The sequence below is a fragment of the Equus asinus genome, chromosome 4 (genome assembly GCF_041296235.1).
Source record: "Equus asinus isolate D_3611 breed Donkey chromosome 4, EquAss-T2T_v2, whole genome shotgun sequence".
In the NCBI taxonomy this organism is placed as follows: domain Eukaryota; kingdom Metazoa; phylum Chordata; class Mammalia; order Perissodactyla; family Equidae; genus Equus; species Equus asinus.
The window spans coordinates 122360967-122380129 of record NC_091793.1 but is presented as its reverse complement, the minus strand read 5'-3'; positions in this window follow the sequence as shown (position 1 = coordinate 122380129).

Sequence of the window (19163 nt, the reverse complement as noted above, 5' to 3'; positions counted from 1 at the left end):
GGGATTTTGATGGAGATTGTGTTGAAACTACAGATCTATCTGGAAGAATTGACATCTTAACAACACTGAGTGTATCAATCAATGAGCATTCTGTAGCTCATCATTTAGTTAGATGTTCTTTAAGTGCAATTAGAAATGTTTTCTAGTTTTTAATGTGTAAGTCTTTTGCATGTTTTGTCAGGTTTACCCTTAAATTTTTCAATAATTGTTGATCCTAATGTAATATTTATTTTAATTTAAAATTACATATAAGTAGTAATACAATTGCTTTTTTGAATGTTTATCTGGGATCTTGTATTTTTGCTGAACCGTTTTATTCATCCTAGGAGTTTTTTACTAGATTGTGTCAGATTTTCTTCAGAGACAATAACATCATCTGTGAATACTTTTCTTTTCTATTTTTGTGAGGAAGATTGGCCTTGAGCTAAGATCTGTTACCAATCTTCCTCTTTTTGCTTGAGAAAGATTGGCCCTGAGCTAACATCTGTGCCAATCTTTCCTCTACTTTTTATGTGGGTCACCACCACAGCATGGCTTGATGAGTGATGTAGGTCTGTGCACAGAGTCCAAACCCAAGAACCCTGGCCACCAAAATGAGTGCACTGAACTTAAACACCAGGCAAGTGAGCCAGCCCCTACTTTTCCTTTTCTAAATACAATACCTTTTTTGTTTTGTCTCAATGAGCTTGTTAGAACCTCCAGTATAATATTGAATTGGTGAGAGTGGAAATTTTGCTTACTCGTGATTTTAGGGGGGAATACTCCGTCTTTCACAATTAAGTATAACATTAGCTGTAGTTTTTCCTTAATTGATCATAATTAAGTTGAGGAAATTTCTTTTTCCTTGTTTGCTGAGAGTTTTTCTAGGCAGATATATTGAAGTTTGTTGAAAGCTTTTTGTCTATTGTGGTGATTATATGTTTTTACTTTGTAATTTGTAATTTTGTACATTTGTAAATTGTACAAATTTGTATTCTGTTGCTCTTTTTTTTGATTATGCTGGTTAATCGTTTATCAATTTTATTGTCTTCCAAACAATCAACCTTTGGTTTCACGGATTTTCTCTGTAGGTTTTATCTTTTATATTACACTGATTTCCATCCCGGTCTTTATTATTCCCTTATTTCTACTTGCTTGGTGTTTCATTTGCTCTGTGTTTTCCAGTGTCTTAAAGTAGAAGCTGTGGCCACTGATTGAATCACAGCTTTCTTCTATTCTAACATGATTTATTTATCCAGTAAATTCCTCCCAAAGTGATATATGGCATCTCACATATTCCAACATGGTGAGATTTTATTTTTAATCAGTATAAAATGTTTGCTAAATTATTTTTTCATTTCTTCCTTGATCTACAGGTTATTAGAAATTTGTTATTTAGTTAGCTAAGTTTTGAGACTTTTTTCCCAGATATCATCTTGTTATCAATTTTACTTTAATTTTATTGTGATCAGAGAATAAAATTTGTATGACTTGATTCTTTTAAAAATTACTGAAACTATTTTTATGGACAAGAACATGGTCTATCATGGGAAATATTTTGTGTGCATTTGAAGTGAATGTGTGTTCTGCTATTTCTTGCTCTGTCCTTATGTCTGAATTAGATCAAGTTAGTGTATTTCAGATGTTCCATACTATTACTGATTTTTTTCTACCTATTTTTATCAATTACTAAGAAAGGAACATAAAAATCACTGAATATAATTGTGGATTTGTCTATTTTCATGTTCAGTTTTGATCAGTTTTTGCTTTCTTTATTTTGAATTTATGTTATTAGATGGAAAGGCATTTAGGATTCTTATGTTCTCTTGAGGAATTGATTCCTTTCCTATTATGAAATGACATTCTTTATCACTGGTAATACCCTTTGCTCTGAAACCAGATTTGATTTTCTGTGTTGTTTTTCTGTTCTCAATATCATTGACTCCTACTCTACTCTTTATTATTTTCTTACTTCTGCTTGCTTTGGGTTTAATTTACTCTTCTTTCTCTAGTTTCTTAAGGGAAAAGCACAGGGTACTTTTGTCGATATTTCCTGTTTCCTAATATAAGCATTTCTTGCTGTAAATTTCCCTCTAAGTATTGCTTTAGCTACACTGCACAATTTTGATGTATTTTCATTTTGAGTTAGTTCAGAATATACACCATTGACACTTCCTCTGTGACCTATGGTTTCCTTAGAAACATGGTGTTTAATTTCCTAGTTATGAGTTTGTTTCAACGTGTCTTCCTGAAGTTGATTTCTAATTTATTTTATTTTTGATTATTTTCAATATGTTAATATTTGTTTTATGGCCAGTGTGTGCTCTATCTTGGTGATTGTTCCATGTTCAAATAAGAATAATGTGTGTTCTGCTGTTGAGTGGAATGTTTTCTTGTATCAATTAGGTCAAGTTAGTTGACAGTGCAGTTCATGTTATTTATATTGATTTTCTGCCTTTTTACTCAATTAGTTATTGAGAAAAGAGTGTCACTTTTCAAAAGATAATTGTGGATTTGTCCATTTCTACTTTCAGATTTATCAGTTTTTGTCTCATGAATGTTGGAGCTCTGCTTTTAGGCACATAAATATTTGTGGTTGTTATGGTTGTGGTGTCTGGAGAATTGACCCCTTTTATCACTATACAATGCTTCTCTTTATCCATGGTAATATTTACTGTTCTGAGACCCATTTTGTCAGCAATTATTACAGCTTCTCCGACTCCCTTTTGCTTAGAGTTTGCACAATATACTGTTCTCATTCCTTTTACTTTTAAATTATCTGTCATATTTAAAATAGGTTCTTATAGATCGCAGATTTTGGGGTTTTCTTTCTTGTTGCACCTGACAATCTGTCTCTTAACTTGTAGTTTTAAATCCTTCACATTTAATGTGATTATTAACATTGTTGGATTAAAAAATCTATCACCTTACTAACTGTTTTATATTTTGTCCATAGATACATTATTTTCTTATTCTTTTACTGTTTTTGCCTTCTCTGAGTTTAATTGGATATTTAAAAAATTCTATTTTATCTTCTCTATTAACTTAAAATGGATAAAAAATAGTGATTGCAATACACATTTTTAAATATCTAAGTCCATTTAATGTAATGTTACAAAGTTTCAAATAGGGTATAAGGATTATATAACAGCAAATTACCAATTCCTCACTCTCACTCCTTGAATCATACATTTCATTTTTCATATGCTATAAACATGCAATAAATTTACTAAACACTCAGTTATCTTTTAGAACATTAAAATGAGAAAAATACTTTATTTTATCTTATTTATTTCATTTTTAGCACTTTTATTCCTTTGTAGATCTTAATTTCTGACATATCTTATTCCTCTGTCTGAAGAACATCCTTTAAATTTTGCTATAGCCTAGCTTTGCTGGACATGTATCCCCTTACTTTTTGTTTGTCTTAGAAATTCTTAATTTCTTCTTCACTTTGAAAAATGCTTTTACTTGGCATAGAATTCTGGTTTGAAAAGATTTTTTTCCTTCTTTCAACACTTTAAAGATCACCTTTTTATCTCTATGTTTTCTTATGAAATGTGTGCTATAATTATTGTCCTTGTTTTTCTGTAAGTGAACTGTCTTTGTTCTCTGGCTGCCTCCAAGATATTGCCTTTTTCTTTGTTTTCAACAATTTTAATATTATATGCCTAGATTTTTTTTCTTTTTTTGGTGGAAGAGGAAGGGAGTAGCGGAGGCATTTATGCTTCTTGGTGTATATCTGGGATTTGGTGCTTATCACTAATTTTTGGAAATTCTCAACAAGTATTTCTTAAAATATTTATTGTCCTATTTTAGCTTTCTTTTTGACTTGAAATTTCAATGACATCTATGTTTATATTAAGCCCATTGAAATTGTACAGCTCTTGTATGCTCAGTTGTGTTATCTTCATTATTTTTCTTTCTGGATTACAGTTTGGATAATGTCTGTAGATCTATATTCAAATTCACTGATTCTTCACTTGGTTATTAAGATTCTACAAATGAGCCCTTCAAAGACATGCTTGATCCCTGTTACTATATTTTTCATTTCTAGAATTTTTGTTTCATTTGCTCTCATGATTTTCATCTCAGCTAAAATTACCTTTCTGATCCTTCATGTTGTTTATCTTTTCTATAGAGCCTTTGGCCTATTAGAGTTATTTTGAATTCTGAGTCTGACAGTTACAGCATCTTTTTCACATATGGAAGGGGTGTGGTTCTGATAGTTGCTTTTGTCTCTTCAAAGACTGTTTGTGTCTTGCCTTTTTGTATATCTTATTTTTTGTTTTTGCTGTTGAAAGCTAAATATGTTTTTAGAACAGTGAATACTAATCTAAGTACTTTTATGCTTGAGGTCTAGCACACTTTTCCTTCTCCCAGCCCTCTGGGAGGCGATTGGTAAATCTTGTTAGGGAGTTTGAAGCTTGTTGTTACTAGGGTTACTTTACTACCAAGGCTTCTAATTCCTCTGGTGACTGTTTGTGTTTATGGTGTGGGCTAGTTTGCCAGAGAGGTTTTCTCAATGTCTCCTCCTCACTTGCCTTTGGGTCTCCCTAATTATCTCTGCATCTTTTCTTTGCACTTTTTCCAACAAAATATCTGTGCCTTGGAGCATTCCCTGATGCATCTTTCCCACTGTTAGTTTTACTTTATGCTTGTTACCATGGTGATGTGGGGTAGGGGAAAGCAGCATTCCCTGATACTGTGATTAAGGCTCAATGTTAGGCAAGGACCATATCCCTGGGTCTCTGGGGTCTGTACTCCATAAGTATTTCTAGTGTCTTCCAGAAGTAGCTCTGGGCCTAACAGTATTCTTGGCCCTCCTCCACTGGTAAACATTTTTTTTTTCTATTTCTTATCTCTAATGGTTGTGGGTCTGTACTGGTTCCCTCAGGATAGAGATTTTATTGCTTCTCCACCTGCAGATTAAGACCTTTTTAGGTGAGAGAGATCAGGGAAATGGGCTTGAGTGGATTTTCTACAGTGGCTGCCATTCCTTTCTCTCAGCCTGCAATAATTTTCCACAAGTTCATTCAGTCTACAGTTTCTGCTTCCCGGAAACGAAGGGTTTTGTTCACTAGAAGAGATGAGAGAAATGGTTCTTGATGGAGTTCAGGGGTGGTTGCCATTTTTCCCCACCAAGAACTAGGACAGTAACTTTCCTCTCTCAGGACGTCTGGGGGGTCATGAAGGAAAATCCTGCATGCAGTTGTGAATCCCGTTATGTCTGCAGCTCCAGGGGCTTGACATTCTCATGCTAGACTGTGCAATTTATTAAAAATGCATAGTGAATATTCTTATTGGTTTATATGGATGAGTCAACCTCCTCTACCCCCTCACCACGTCCCTATCCCTTTACCCCTCCCATCTTCCCATCCACCTTCCACCCAAGCAAATCAAATTTTGGGTCTTTTTTTTTCCCTTCAAGCACCTCTTTCTCCATATTTCAGGTTAGTTGTTTGACCCGATACCTTTTTTCTCTAACAGACAATCATTAATTTACAGTTTGCTCAGATTTTTTAATTTTTTTAATGTGTAGGAACATTCTTTCCAGCTTTCTAAGTCTCCAATCTAAAACTGCAAGTTCCTTTCTAAATTCTTTTTTTGGAACTAATTTTAATTTATGTTTAATTTTCTTAGCTTTTATCATTTCTATGTCCATCCATCTGTATTTCTTATTACATTTGCCTCAGAATCAATTCTTCATTGAAATTTCCATATTTTTATGTTTAATTTTATGTTTTGTTTTATTCTCATGTTTCTTATAGCATATCTTCTCATATTTAACGTTCACATATCTTTCCTGAATCTTTTAATTTGTGTGTGTTTTTCTTACATAATTTCAATTATTTTTTTAAGTATTTCAATTCTTGATTAAATGCTTCAACCCTCTCTTTCCTACTTGGTGCCAATATTTTTCTTGCAAATTTTTCCTCTTGTTCAATGGGTTTCTGCTCTTTACTTCCTCTCTTATTTGTAAAATCTATTTATTATTCCATTCCAGTTTTTTAATTTCCTTTTTATTCACCTTTAAATGAACTATTTTTTTCAGGACATGATATTTACAAGAAATTTCTGACACAAGTGGCTACAGGTAAGTAGCAGCATACCTTTTCAGACAAGCTAATTTGCACAACCTAAACCTTCTCTTTTTTCTATTGGCATAAATATTCCTCGTCATGCAAATATATCTCATCTTCTTTTTTGAACCAGGCAAGATCCAGGGAACCTATAACTGTCAACCCTTCTAAGCTCAATTCCTGATCCCATTGTTGCAAATAAAAAATAATTGTATTGTTTTTGAACTCCTGTTGCCTTCGCTGAGATCCAGTCACGGGCCCTCTCAATATCCTGTGTGCTTCTACTTCTCACTTTCTTGTCTGTGGTTTCTACTTGATCACAGATGCTTTGGGAAACTCCTCTATCATGTATTTTGAAGTGTATAAAATATTTTTGTCTCCAAATAGGTACTTAAATGTTTATTGATATATGCATGCAAATGTATGCATATATTTATTTTTCCATGACAAAACAAAAAAGATTTACATGTTTTTATACATCCAGTAACTACAAATGCTCTGATTTAGACACATGCTGCATCATAGACTTACAGGCAGGCTTTTCCATTAACAATAAATGCATCGCATATTTGGGATGACCTTATACACCCTTGTAATATGGAGGTGACATTATCTTTGTGGGAGAGATTACATATGGATCATTATACATGCCAATGTATAGATTTTTATGATATATTTAACATCACATAGCTAAATGATGAAAAATAACTATTTTAATGTAGATAAGATGCATTTAAAATGTTTGAATTTAGATAGCAGATAAAGGGGAAATAATTGCTTCAATGCTATCATATTTCTGTTAGTAAATATTTCTTATTGTGCTTATATTTCATGAACTTCTAATGTTAAACAACTTGAAAATCTTTATGAAGAATCAGTAGTGAAATATTGCTATCTTGGGTTGTGAGTAATGTATTTATCCCCATTTTATTTACAGGAAACTTTCAGGATGTGATCTTGTTTTTTTCAGGTTGCTTCAGATTAAAAATTGGCTCATGGGTTTAAGTTTTTATGCATATTTTATTTACAAATTATTTAAATTCATATGTCTGACTTTGATTTAGAGATCAATAAAGTGAAACCTCACGATTTTTGTTGATTTTTAATATTCTCTAGATAGGGCCTCATTTGTGGAAAACACAATTTTGTAAGTATTTAGTTTTTAATGTTAGTATATTGAAGTAAAAGTGCCTGTGAAATCTGTTCATACTTTTAAACATCAAAATTTATTGCTGAGCATATGCAGTGGGTAATTTTATTTTTTTCTCTCAGATCAGCATTGGCAGCATATTAGAGTCTTGTAATGGCATAATTAACCAGATTATTTTCTCTATTACATATTTTGACTATTCCTAAATATACTAACCTCAAATAATGTATTTAAATATATGGACATGAGGATATATTAAGTGCATTTTTCAAAAAGACTTAGTCCAACAGCATAAATCCTATGTGTTAAAAATCAAACACATCCCTATATCATATATAATATGATTTTTAAAAAGCAGAATATATTGTATTTATATGTAGATGTACTTTCTTCTACAGTGTTATAGAAGCCATATATATGTGATTATTTACAGCCATGTTTTCTGAGAGACTCACGTTTGTATTGGCAGAAAAAAATCACAATTGTTTCCTTTCCTTACAATTTGGAATGACTCTCCTGTAAATATTTTCTCCACTATATCATATTCTTGGCTTTTCTTTACCCTTTATGACTGCTCCAGGTGGGTCTTTGGCTTCAGCTGGAAATAGATGGAGTGCAGTACTCTCCAGCAGCCAGTCCAGTCCTTGGAGGGGAAAAACTTCATAAATTGAGGCCATCACTGGCTTGCTACCTCAAGGATTACCCCAAGGATGTCATAGCATCTATATTAAACACAACGTGTAAAGAAAGTAACAATATAATGAAATTTTATTTCTATTTTAAGCCATTTATTTTAAAATCTAGTAGAAAATTATATTGATTATATGTCAGTGTTAGGCTTGTTTATTATGTAAATAAAGAAAAACAAAATGATGTTTCTTTATATTATGGAGGTTTGTTGTAATGAAACATGGGTATGTACTGATATAATGAAACATGGGGTAAGCATGAGGATATATCTGAGTCATAGGGAAACGTGTTTGACCACTGAGATAGCCAGTCACCAAACTTCCCCCACTTCTTGATGGCAGTGAATCTAGAACTGGCCCTACTCTTTCAGTTCCCCCTGAGAATCATCCATAGGAACCAACATCTTCTAAGAAGACCCCTGTTCCCCTAATTGCATTGCTCCTAAAGTTCCCCTGGGTACTTTCTCCTCTATTTCAGCATGTCAAATAAACCTAATTTTTTACTTTATTTAGATAAAAGTGTGTTTTTTGATTGTCTTTATTGGTGAGCTTTGACAATCTTGCAGCTTCCACTGAGATTTTGTTGAGACCCTTGTTGCCACAGACTAATACCCTTAACTTAGAAGTAATGTGCTCACCTTGTGTCTAAACTTCCTAGAGGTGAACTTGCTCATGATACTAACTAAGGGAAGTTAATTCTGAATCTGTGCTCCAAATATTTCATTGAGCTGTTCAACATTCTTTTTTGTTTCCTCCCTAAGAAGGAAGGACACAGGACTCTTTGCTTATCTGATCTGTTTGTACTCATTTTTCTTGACAAAGGACTGACAAATCATTGATTGGCTATTAACCATCCTCTCTTTATTTATTTATTTGTCTTTGGTATTGCCATGTTTATTAGAGGAAGTTCAAGACCACTATAGGTTTGATAAATGTCTTTCCAACTAAACTGGAAAAATAAAAGCTCTCCTTAGACTTTTTTTTAAGACAAGCTTTGCCTTGAGTCATTAATCAACACATTATCAACACTTTGCTCAGTCTTGTTTATATGTACAAGGTTGGCTTTTACAGATATTTTCTCTGCACAAATTCCACCTGCCAGGGGAACTGCTGATTTCTCAGGTCAACAGTCAGAGCAGCTTGACCTTAGGTTGAGGATCAAAGATATGCCCAAGAGATACTTTTGCTTTTGACTGATTGTCGGCCTGCCTTGAATGGATTGTCTGCTGGTAAATTTGTTACCTCCTGGCACTTGCTTTTCTATTATCCTTCTTGTATTCATCTTTCTAAAGGGCATGACTGTGCCAAGGACAATTTAAAATTGCAGTACTCACTTTGGAGAACTTTTGATACAACCGAAATTGTGTATTTGAGATGCACTTTGGAACAAAATGTGAAAAAACAAAAGACAAAAAAAATCGCAAAGAAATGATGTCTTATTTACTGTAAAAAATGTCTTATTTAATGTAAAAGAGAGATGACTTTTTTTTCATAGAGAAGACCTTCCTCTTTCTTTTTCTGTACTGTGAAAATTAATAAGTATCAACTTTTAATCTTGAAATCTTGATGGAATTGTGAAGGACCCAAATTATTGTTTAAACCAGCTATAGTGACAATCTCTCTCTCAGCAAAATTAATTTGCTTCATAGATGCCTTCTTCTCATCTTGCAAAGGGAACACAATTAGCCTCTCATACTGAACTTTAACTCTCTTCGTGTCTGTCTATAGTTGGCTCACTCTAATTTCCTTTTTTTTCTTCTTCTCTCTCTTGTTCCCCCGTCACTTAGGAAATTAATTCATCATAAAAATGTACACATTCTAAGAATATCTGCTGTAGACAAATACATCTAATACAAAAGGGGCTAAATTATAGGATAACATTTTCTACAATCTAATTGTGATGTGATATTTTATAATAGGCTTTTACAAACAATTTTGATATGTTAAAGGTTTACATATGTATGAAATTAGAGAATTTAAGACTCAATAATAGAAAAAAGAAACACCTCTTTATTCTTTAATTTTGTTGGTTCTTCTAAAGAAGAAGTTGTACAAAAGAAAAATAGTTAAGCTGCTATATTGTTGGCCTTGTTAATTACATTGCATAGTAAAAGGGAAAGCAGGACACTCTCCATTTTAAAATATGATCTAAATATTTTTTGAAAATTTGATTTTTAAATATCGGGGTTTCTAAATTATATTAGAAAAAAGTTAATGTAATATTTCTATCAGAATGAATGTTTGGTTTACCTGATTTAAGCTCATTTAAATGGTTTTAAGAAAAGATTTATGACTCCTACTTGATTTTACCAAATCATAAAAATATTTTATTTTTATATAGTACAAGACTACAGAGGCATCCCAGTGGCGTAATGGTTAAGTTTAAGTGCTATGCTTTGGTGGCGAGGGGTTCGCCAGTTCAGATCCTGGGTGTAGACCTACACAAGGCTCACCAAGCTGTGCTGTGGTGGCATCCCACATAGAAGAACAAGAAGGACTTACAACTAGGATTTACAATTAGGTACTGGGGCTCTGGAGAGAGAAAAAAAAAAAAGACTACAATATGTTAGTTTGCACAAGATTAAATTTTATTTTCCTGTGAATTAACTTTCTAAATTTCTTACACTGGTTTTAAGGATCAGGAATAAAATAACTGATTCTACAAATTATTTAAGATGGCAAAAACATAAAATTGTGTCTGTTCAAAGAAATTTTAATACTGAAAGTCCTTTACAGGAGTTTAATCTTCTGAGATTCTTTCAATCTTACAAATTACAAAGACTTAATGTGAACTTTGTATTGCAATTTCCAGATATTTGATTAGCTTTAAGATTGTAAAGTAATATAATTAATAGATAATAATATTGTATCTCTGTACAACATAATTTTAGCATACTGTACTGTTTTAAATGCATCATAGAGTAGCCACCAGTTAAAAGGTTAAAGAAGGACACATAAGTGTCTTTGACTTACAGTAACGTCACTGTTCTATTTGTTTTTAAAACATGTAAGATATGTGTAAGAATACAGTAGATGTTTATGCAAGATCATAGACATATTTCTGTTTATTAAGGAAATATTTTGTCTTTAAAGGTAAAAGTTTCGATTCATGCCAGAATAAAAAATAACATGAATTTGAAGATATACACTAAATAAATTTTATTATCCTTCTGTATAACATATACAAGTAATGAGCTTGACGGAGGCAAAGAAATATTTTAAAAAGACACAATTGGTTAAATGTGTTGGTGTTCATAAGAAAGAAACACATAAGGATCTTTTATTGCAAATTTTCACTTAGGTAATATAAGAGAAGAATAAAACTAAGCTTTTAATTTTCTTTTTTTAAAATGATCAAATATTCTGTGCCCAGCCGTCCTTTTATCACCAAAATGTTCTGTTGTTTTGTTGTGCTTTTGATGTAATCTTAAAGCATTTTAAATAAAATTCATTGTTTAAGAAAAATATTATTTGAAATATGATATTTATTGCTGAGCTGAAAAAATGTTATCTCTAACTTTCCTTTATAAACTTATGACTTATGTTCTTATCTTTTCTTCTCTGAAAACTTTTATTGATTTTTGTCTTTCCCTAACTCAAGCTTCAGATTCAAGATAAAAAATCTATTAGAATAACTTTTGCAGCAAAACTATATTTGGGTTACCTAAATAGCAATTGAGTAACATGAGGATTTGATCTTTCACATTATATAAGTAAGACTATAAAGGATAATTTTGTTTGTAAATCTCTAAATTTTAATGAACTTAAAATATTTTGAGAGCTCTTTTGTTTACCAAACTTTAGAGTCCAAAACAAAACATCTGACAAATCAAAGGAGAAATTCAGCCTATCTAGGTTAATCATTTAAAAAATATGTATTAATATAGAAATGCTTCAATAATAGTGTACTTCTCAGCTTAAAACAGCATACCCACATTCATTCCCAGAAGGACACGAGCATTGGCAACAAATTAATTAGAAAGAAATTAAGACTTTGTCTCTAGATTTCCACACTTTGTAAATTTGTGATATTCATAATATACTTATGAATTAAAGTCTTAGATATTTGTTAACGCCCTTCACTGTTCATATTATATTCCTATTCTCAGAATAATTAATGAAAAAATATATTTATTGTATGTTCAAACACAAGGGAAGATTCTCCTATCTTCTATTGTGGTTACTATAAAAAAAATCCAGAATTATCCAGTGTTATCCCCCAATGCAGACTGTCTTCCCTTGCCAGGGAAGCACTATATGATCCTAAATTAGTGGACTGGCATATTTTGGTAGCATCCTCAGAAAAGCACTGCACTTGATCTCACAGAAGGAAAACTTCAAGGGATTGATTTTTGAATGCTTATTTCATGCTAAAACAATAATGTTACTGACCCTGATATGAGTTTCCCTGCATTAAACCCAGCATAGATGGGGTTAAAACCAAAACACTCATTCCCAGCTTACTCCCTGGCTTCCTGGCTCCAGAATCCGCTATCCTCCATTGAGACAGCCACCATCAAGGACAAGCACCTGGATTCGCTATCTCCTCCCTGCAAAGAGATACAGGCTGGTGGGAAAGCTGCTGACCAGCAAGGTCACGGGCTCCCTCCTCACTGCAAGTAGTCTCAAGGCCAAACACAGGCTGGTGGGAAAGCTCTGATCAGCAAGGCCATATGCTCCCCCTCCACTACCTAAAACCCCAAATAAAAACCCTTCCTTTTAGCTTTTCGGGGAGCTTGGGATTTAAGCATTCACTGCCCTCTCTCCTTGCTCAGCGCTGTGCAATAATAAATTCCTACTTTCTTCCACTACCCCCAGTGTCAGAGATTGGCTAGCTGCACAACGGGTGCGCGAACTCGCTTCAGGTTCGGTATCAATGATGCCTGGTACCCAGCAATAAAAATTAGAAATGTTACAATTTTGGAAACTAGAACAAAGAATCCATAAGAATCCTTCAAAGACAGACTATCTTAGGAGGCAGACTTCTAACCCAAGACCTTTTAGTTAAACAGATGACAATCAGATGTAGAAAGCTTCCACCCAAGACAATAGAAGAATTACTTCTCTGAGAACTACCCCACCTGTTTTGTTCTAGCTTTATTTTTAGTCATCTGTACTGTGGTGATTGTCCTAACCTCCCCTAACATGTCTACAGCCTCAAAGGGAATGTCATTTTCCTCTTACAGGTAGTTGCTGAATTGGTCACCTCCCCGACATGATCTCATTGACACAATATTAATAGGAGTTCCCTTAAGTACTACAGAACATAGATGGCCTTCCATTAGTCCTTCCTGATACTGATTTTTCTCACCTTAAAGGAAAAAAAAAATTGAACCTTTAGTTTTTAAAAAAAAGAACCTTGACTCTAAGACAACAAAATAGTTCCATCAAAATCTTCACACTGTTGTTGGAACCAAGTTCATCAGGAATGAAAACAGGTATTGCAGCTATCCTGCAGCAGTCAGTCAGTTTCCCTCTGACTCTCCAGCCTGCTTGCAGGAATTATTCAGTCCAGCACAGAGAAGCTTTCTACCTCAAGGGGCCAAGAATCAGTAGGAATCAGGATGGAAATTCAGAAGCAGTTTGCTTTAATATGGCAAAAAGAGACTACCTTTACTTTCTTGCCCAGAGCTATGCGAACTCTCCTGTACTTTGTCTTAATATTGTCTGTAGGGACCTTCATCATGTTGAAATACTACAGGTCTATAATGTTGATGTATTTTATTGCTGACATTGTACTTTTACTACTGAACAGAAAGTAGAAGCATCCTGTATTCCTTGATAAGACATATATGTGCCAGAGAAAGTAAGATAAATCTTGTGAATGTTGGAAGGCCAGTTTTGGGTGTGCAAAGATATTCCTTTTGAAGAGAGAGACAAAATATTGCACATTACACTGCTCACCATGAAAACAGAACAAAAAGTACATGGTGGTCTGCTAGGATTTCAGAGGTAACATATATCACATTTGCGTTAACCTTTTTACTGATAACTCTTAGGGCTGCCAGTTTCAAATCGTGTCTAGAGCACGAAATGGCTTTGCATCACTAGCTCTGGTGCAATCTTCTCTGTAACTTTGATGTTATGACCTAGCAGACCAACAGAATCAAAAGTGGCTCTGGCAGACAGAGATGATGTACAGATCATCAAGGAAGCCCCACTGTGTTTGGGAATCTCAGCTTAGACTACTAAGATTTTGGAGAAATCTATGCCATTCTCTGGTGAAAATGATTGAAAAGTAGTTCTGAGATTGCTGCTGGATGCTGGTAGAGATTGAAACCTTGGCCATGTGACCACTTACCCACAATATTGCACTTGCACAGAATCATTCCATTATAAAAGGGAAGCAGTATTTTTGAGACTAGGCCAAGTTGCACGGAATCTTTATAAAATGTGATCTTACACTTTTTCTGCTTCTCCCTTAATCCTCGACTATTACTTTTTGGTGGATTTGCTGTGATTGTTTAATAAAGGAAAAAGTGCAGGGTGAACCATGGTCTGCAGGATGGGCCACAATCAGTCAAGATGAAAGGCTTCTGTACTAAAATGACTATGGGTAGTAGCTAAGGGGCTGGCATGCTACTCAGGCACCTGGGAAGAGCAACCCTGGAATAAACAGTGACAAGATTATGTGGGCAAGACTTCCAGAATGTGCAGAGTATGAAGATTTTCACATCCTCTATAAATGCCCACCAGAGAGCATCGATGGAGAAAAACGTTCTTAATGTTTAGATGGATAAGATGGTCTGTCCTAGGAATGTTGATCAGTCTTTTTCTCAGCTATCTTTGTGTTTGCTCACTGAGAACATATATAAAGTCACCATGGTGAAAGTGATGGTGGCTAAGCATGGGTTCAACCACCCGTTTTTCCTCAAATCATGGCTAATCTGGCTATTCCTGTCAATAAATGCTAATATGGTACTATTCCTGGTGAGTCAGATAGGTATCCAGTGGCAGATAAATTTAATAATACTGCTCCTCTAATGGAGCAGGCAAACTTTTGTCCCCACAGAATTAGCCATATATTCCAGATAAGGATTTGCATTCCCTAACCAGAGTACTCTGCCAGCTCCATTTAATGAATTTATAGAATGCCTCATTCAGCAGTGTGGCATTGTACACAACATTGCCTCTGTCCAAAGGACAGAGATGACTCTACAAGGCAAGACAAACTGTCGCTAGGCTATTTTGTGTCCCTCACGCCATTGAACAAACAGGCTTTGGGGAAAGGTGGTCATTAAACTGTTTTGAAAGATAAATGCCGATTACAAGTGGCAATTTGGGCTGCTGCCGCACAATGATGGTAAAGAGTACTATATTTGGAGCTAAGAGGATTAATTGATGTGCTTTTATTAGTAATATCTTTCTCAAATCTACTGGTGAATAGAAAATTGTAGTAACCCAGACTGGGTCGAAGGACTCAGATTCTGAAGTATTTAAGACTTGGACAAAAAGACCTGTGCAGGTGATAGGCTACAGAAAGTAAAGGGAACAGAAGATGGGCAGTGAAAGAAGAAAGCCATGATAACTCTTTTCAAGCTCAAGACCAGTACTGAGGTGGTTAACTGTCTTTGTCTTTTTTGAACCAGTTTTTCCCCTCTTCTTTTCCCCTATTAATTATATGAAGAATATCAGGGATGGCTAATATTTTGGATTTAGGTAGGTATTAGTGGGTTGACCTTACCCCACAATTATATGATGGAAAATGGAATTTGGCAGGGGGGAACAAGTGGGTGAGGGGCAACATCAATGACCTGTGACAAATATCTTCTATTTATCCTTCTTACCCCTGCTCTCTACTTTAAGAGGTTGGCTTGTGTGGGTTACAAAAATTTCACCTGTGTCTTCTGGCTTCCAGTTGAGTTGGGCCAATGGGAAATCTGTACGAAATAAAAGGAAGGGAGGGAGGTAAGATCAGGGAATCTATTCCCCTGGTTCCTTTCCTGTGAGATCAGCGTGGACTTGCCTCTTTCTTTGGCACAAATTCATTGATTCTCTCAAGGAGTTCTAATCAGAACTCACTCTTTCTGAATCTGATAATCACTCCCTCCACTTACACCTTCAGGCCTGGGCTGAAAAGGGCTCAGCTTCTCTTAGCCCTGGGTTACTCTATCAAACCATCTGTCCCTTCCATACCTTTCCAAAACACTCTTTGTAAAGAAACCCTCCTTTCAGTTTCAGAATTTGAGTGTTCCATAGATTTTCAGATGGAACATAGGTTGAAATTGTGGCCTACCTTAAAACACAATATTAAGTTATTGCATTGATAAGCTAGTTTTAAAAATATATTTATGAAATTAGAGACAATAATTTAAATACTCCATAAAGACCTGATATTTTAAAATGTTCCCCAAAGGCCACAGTGTCCAACAAAATAGGACATATTTCTTTTGAGATATGCTGTAGAAATGACAGAGGAAAGTCTAACCAGGGAGATTTGCTAAGAAAGAGAAAGAAGAATGATAGTAAACATAGGGACAGAGAATTTAGAAATGGACTTTTGTGAGGGGAAGAGCTTACTCTGTAAGGAAAAGACAAAGCAGAGTGTGGTACTCACGGCATATCACAATCAGAGGAGGGAAGAATAAATTGTATACATGTAAAGTAAGAATAATGTAAACTGTTAATTCACCTGTAATGCATATATTTGGGTGAAATTGATTTTTTACACAATGTTAAAAACAAATAAAGAGGCCCAGCCCTGGTGGTCTAGTGGTTAAGGTCGGGGCACTCCACTTTGGCAGCCCACGTTCAGTTCCTTGGTGCAGACCTACACCGCTCGTCCCTCAGTGGCCATGCTGTGACAGCAGCTCACATACAAAAAGAGGAAGATCAGTAACTGATGTTAGCTCAGGGGGACTCTTCCTTAGCAATAATAACAAGAAGAAGAAGAAGAAGAAAACAAATAAAGAGATTACATAAGAGTTGTTGAAATTAGATAGATTTATGCTTTAATGTATATCCATAAAAAAAGATAGGAACAAATTTGAAAAGCTCATGGTCATTATTTCAAATTCTCATCTCTTGGTAGAAATATATGAATAATTAGGCTGATAATAAAATTTAAGAAAAGATGATGCAACTATAACTGCAGGTAAATGGTTACTCTTTGAGTAACAGTCAATGACTAGGTAACAAAGAAAATCCTCAAGTGATTACAAAAAGCTGAAGCTGCTGGCGAGGGAGTTTAAGGTAGAAGATTAGGAGTGTGACCAAAATGCAGGTACTTTTGCAATAGCCCATGAGCTGACAATCTCAGGGAATTGCTAAGGGCTGATATCTGCTAATATCCTAAATTTATCTTAGCAAAGAGTCTTCTGTCAGGATTAAGAAGCAATAAGTAACATTTATATTGATTATCACATTATAGAATATTTCTCACATATCATTTTATTTAACCTTACGCCATCTGTGATGTAGGTATTAGGTTTCAGTTATTATATTATCCCCTTTTTACAAATGTGGGAACCAATGATAAAGGTTAAATGAGTTACCGAAATATATCTGGCAAATAGGTAATCGAGCTGAAGCTAGAATTCAGGTCCTGAGAAACCAGCTTTTAGGTTGTTTTTCACATTACCATGCTTTTCCATATAAAGTTTGTGTTTTTCAGAAGCAAAACTGGAATTGGATAGAGAATAAATCTGGCTTTGGATTATGTTTTAAAGATATCCTTTAATCACACTAAAACCCTTCCTAACCATCATCAAGTTTATTCAAACCATATCGGCATTTTGTAAGAGCAACCTCATGTTTTCTCATGTCAATAAACAATTGTTTATTGGCTTAAATGTGGACTGGGTATAATGCAAGTTAGGTTAATGTCAAAAATTTCATACAGGCTAAACCATGAGACATCTCTAAACTGAAGGGGAAAAAACTACATTGCATAGTGGCAGATGCATTTTTAGTTGCTTTTCAATTAAACAGACAGGATTGGATTTGAAGATCTAACTTTACCTAAATAATCAAAGTTATTAGTTCATAACTAGAGGCATAGTTGTGAATTTAGAACACAATCAGGGGCATCAGTCAAGCATAACAGGAACAGTTCTGTTCACATATGTTCTGTTTTAAAATGGAACATCCATAACAGTTCAGTGGAGCTCAAAATTACAGCTGAGAAGCGATCAGTTCACCACCCCCAAAAAACTGCATATGGGAAATAGACTGAAAAATTAGTTTCTTAACACTGACATGTTGCTGCAACATTACATTCATGGAAAGATCTAAAGAACATTCTCCTCAAAATAAACGGGATATATAATAAATATATATTAAAACTTTAAAGGAAAAATAAATATTTTTAGAATAAACATATTTTTAAAATTGTATTTTTAAAACAAATGTGAAACCAATGCTAGGAAGATAAACCAAGAGAATGTACAGATTCTTACTCGTTATTCTAATAGGTACTGAGGGCAAGAAAGAATCTAGGAAGTGGTTCTATTTTTACAAGAGAAAAGATTTCATATGTGTTTGCATTTTGGAGTTGCTTGGTTATTGATTTTCCAGAAAATGATTAGATGCTCAGAGTAGTACAGAAAAGGAGTCATGTGCCAAGAAAAGAAACAGTGTCATGTAATCTCACACTTCTTAACAAATTTTTCCTCGCGGCAGGCATTATAACAGCAGTGCTGTTTCATGCCAGTCCTGGTTGGGTGTCCCAATTAATTGGAAGGTACACGATTGTAAGCAAAAGCCGACGAGAGTAGAAATAAGGACCAATTGTCTAGCAGCCTCTTTTTGTAATTGCAAATCAACAGCAACAAAAGTAACTCCGTGAAGTAAATTCATACGACAGGGGGCAGTAAACTGGTCAAGAATACAGGCTCTATACTAAACTGTCTGGATTCAAATCCTAGATTAACCATTTACTGTGTGACTACAAACAGGGTAATTAACTTATCTTTGCTCCAGATTTCCATTCAGAAATTGAGGATAATAATAGTACCTGATTACGGGACTTTTAAAAATTGTATATTGGTTAACAGATAAAATGTGCTAGGAATGGTGCTTGGCAATGTTGTATTATATAAACATCAATGTATTATTATTATTTTTTTGTTCCATTAGACTACACACCTCCAAACAGCTAACACTTTTTTTCAAACAGCCCTACCAAAATGGTGTGCTCACGACATCCTAGGTTCAGACTGAGACACAAGTTGTATTCTTCATTAGGAATTGGTTCCCACCTCACCTAGCTCAGTACAGTTGGATCCCAGAGCAAAGGTCTTCACGTTATAGCGAGACAACAGA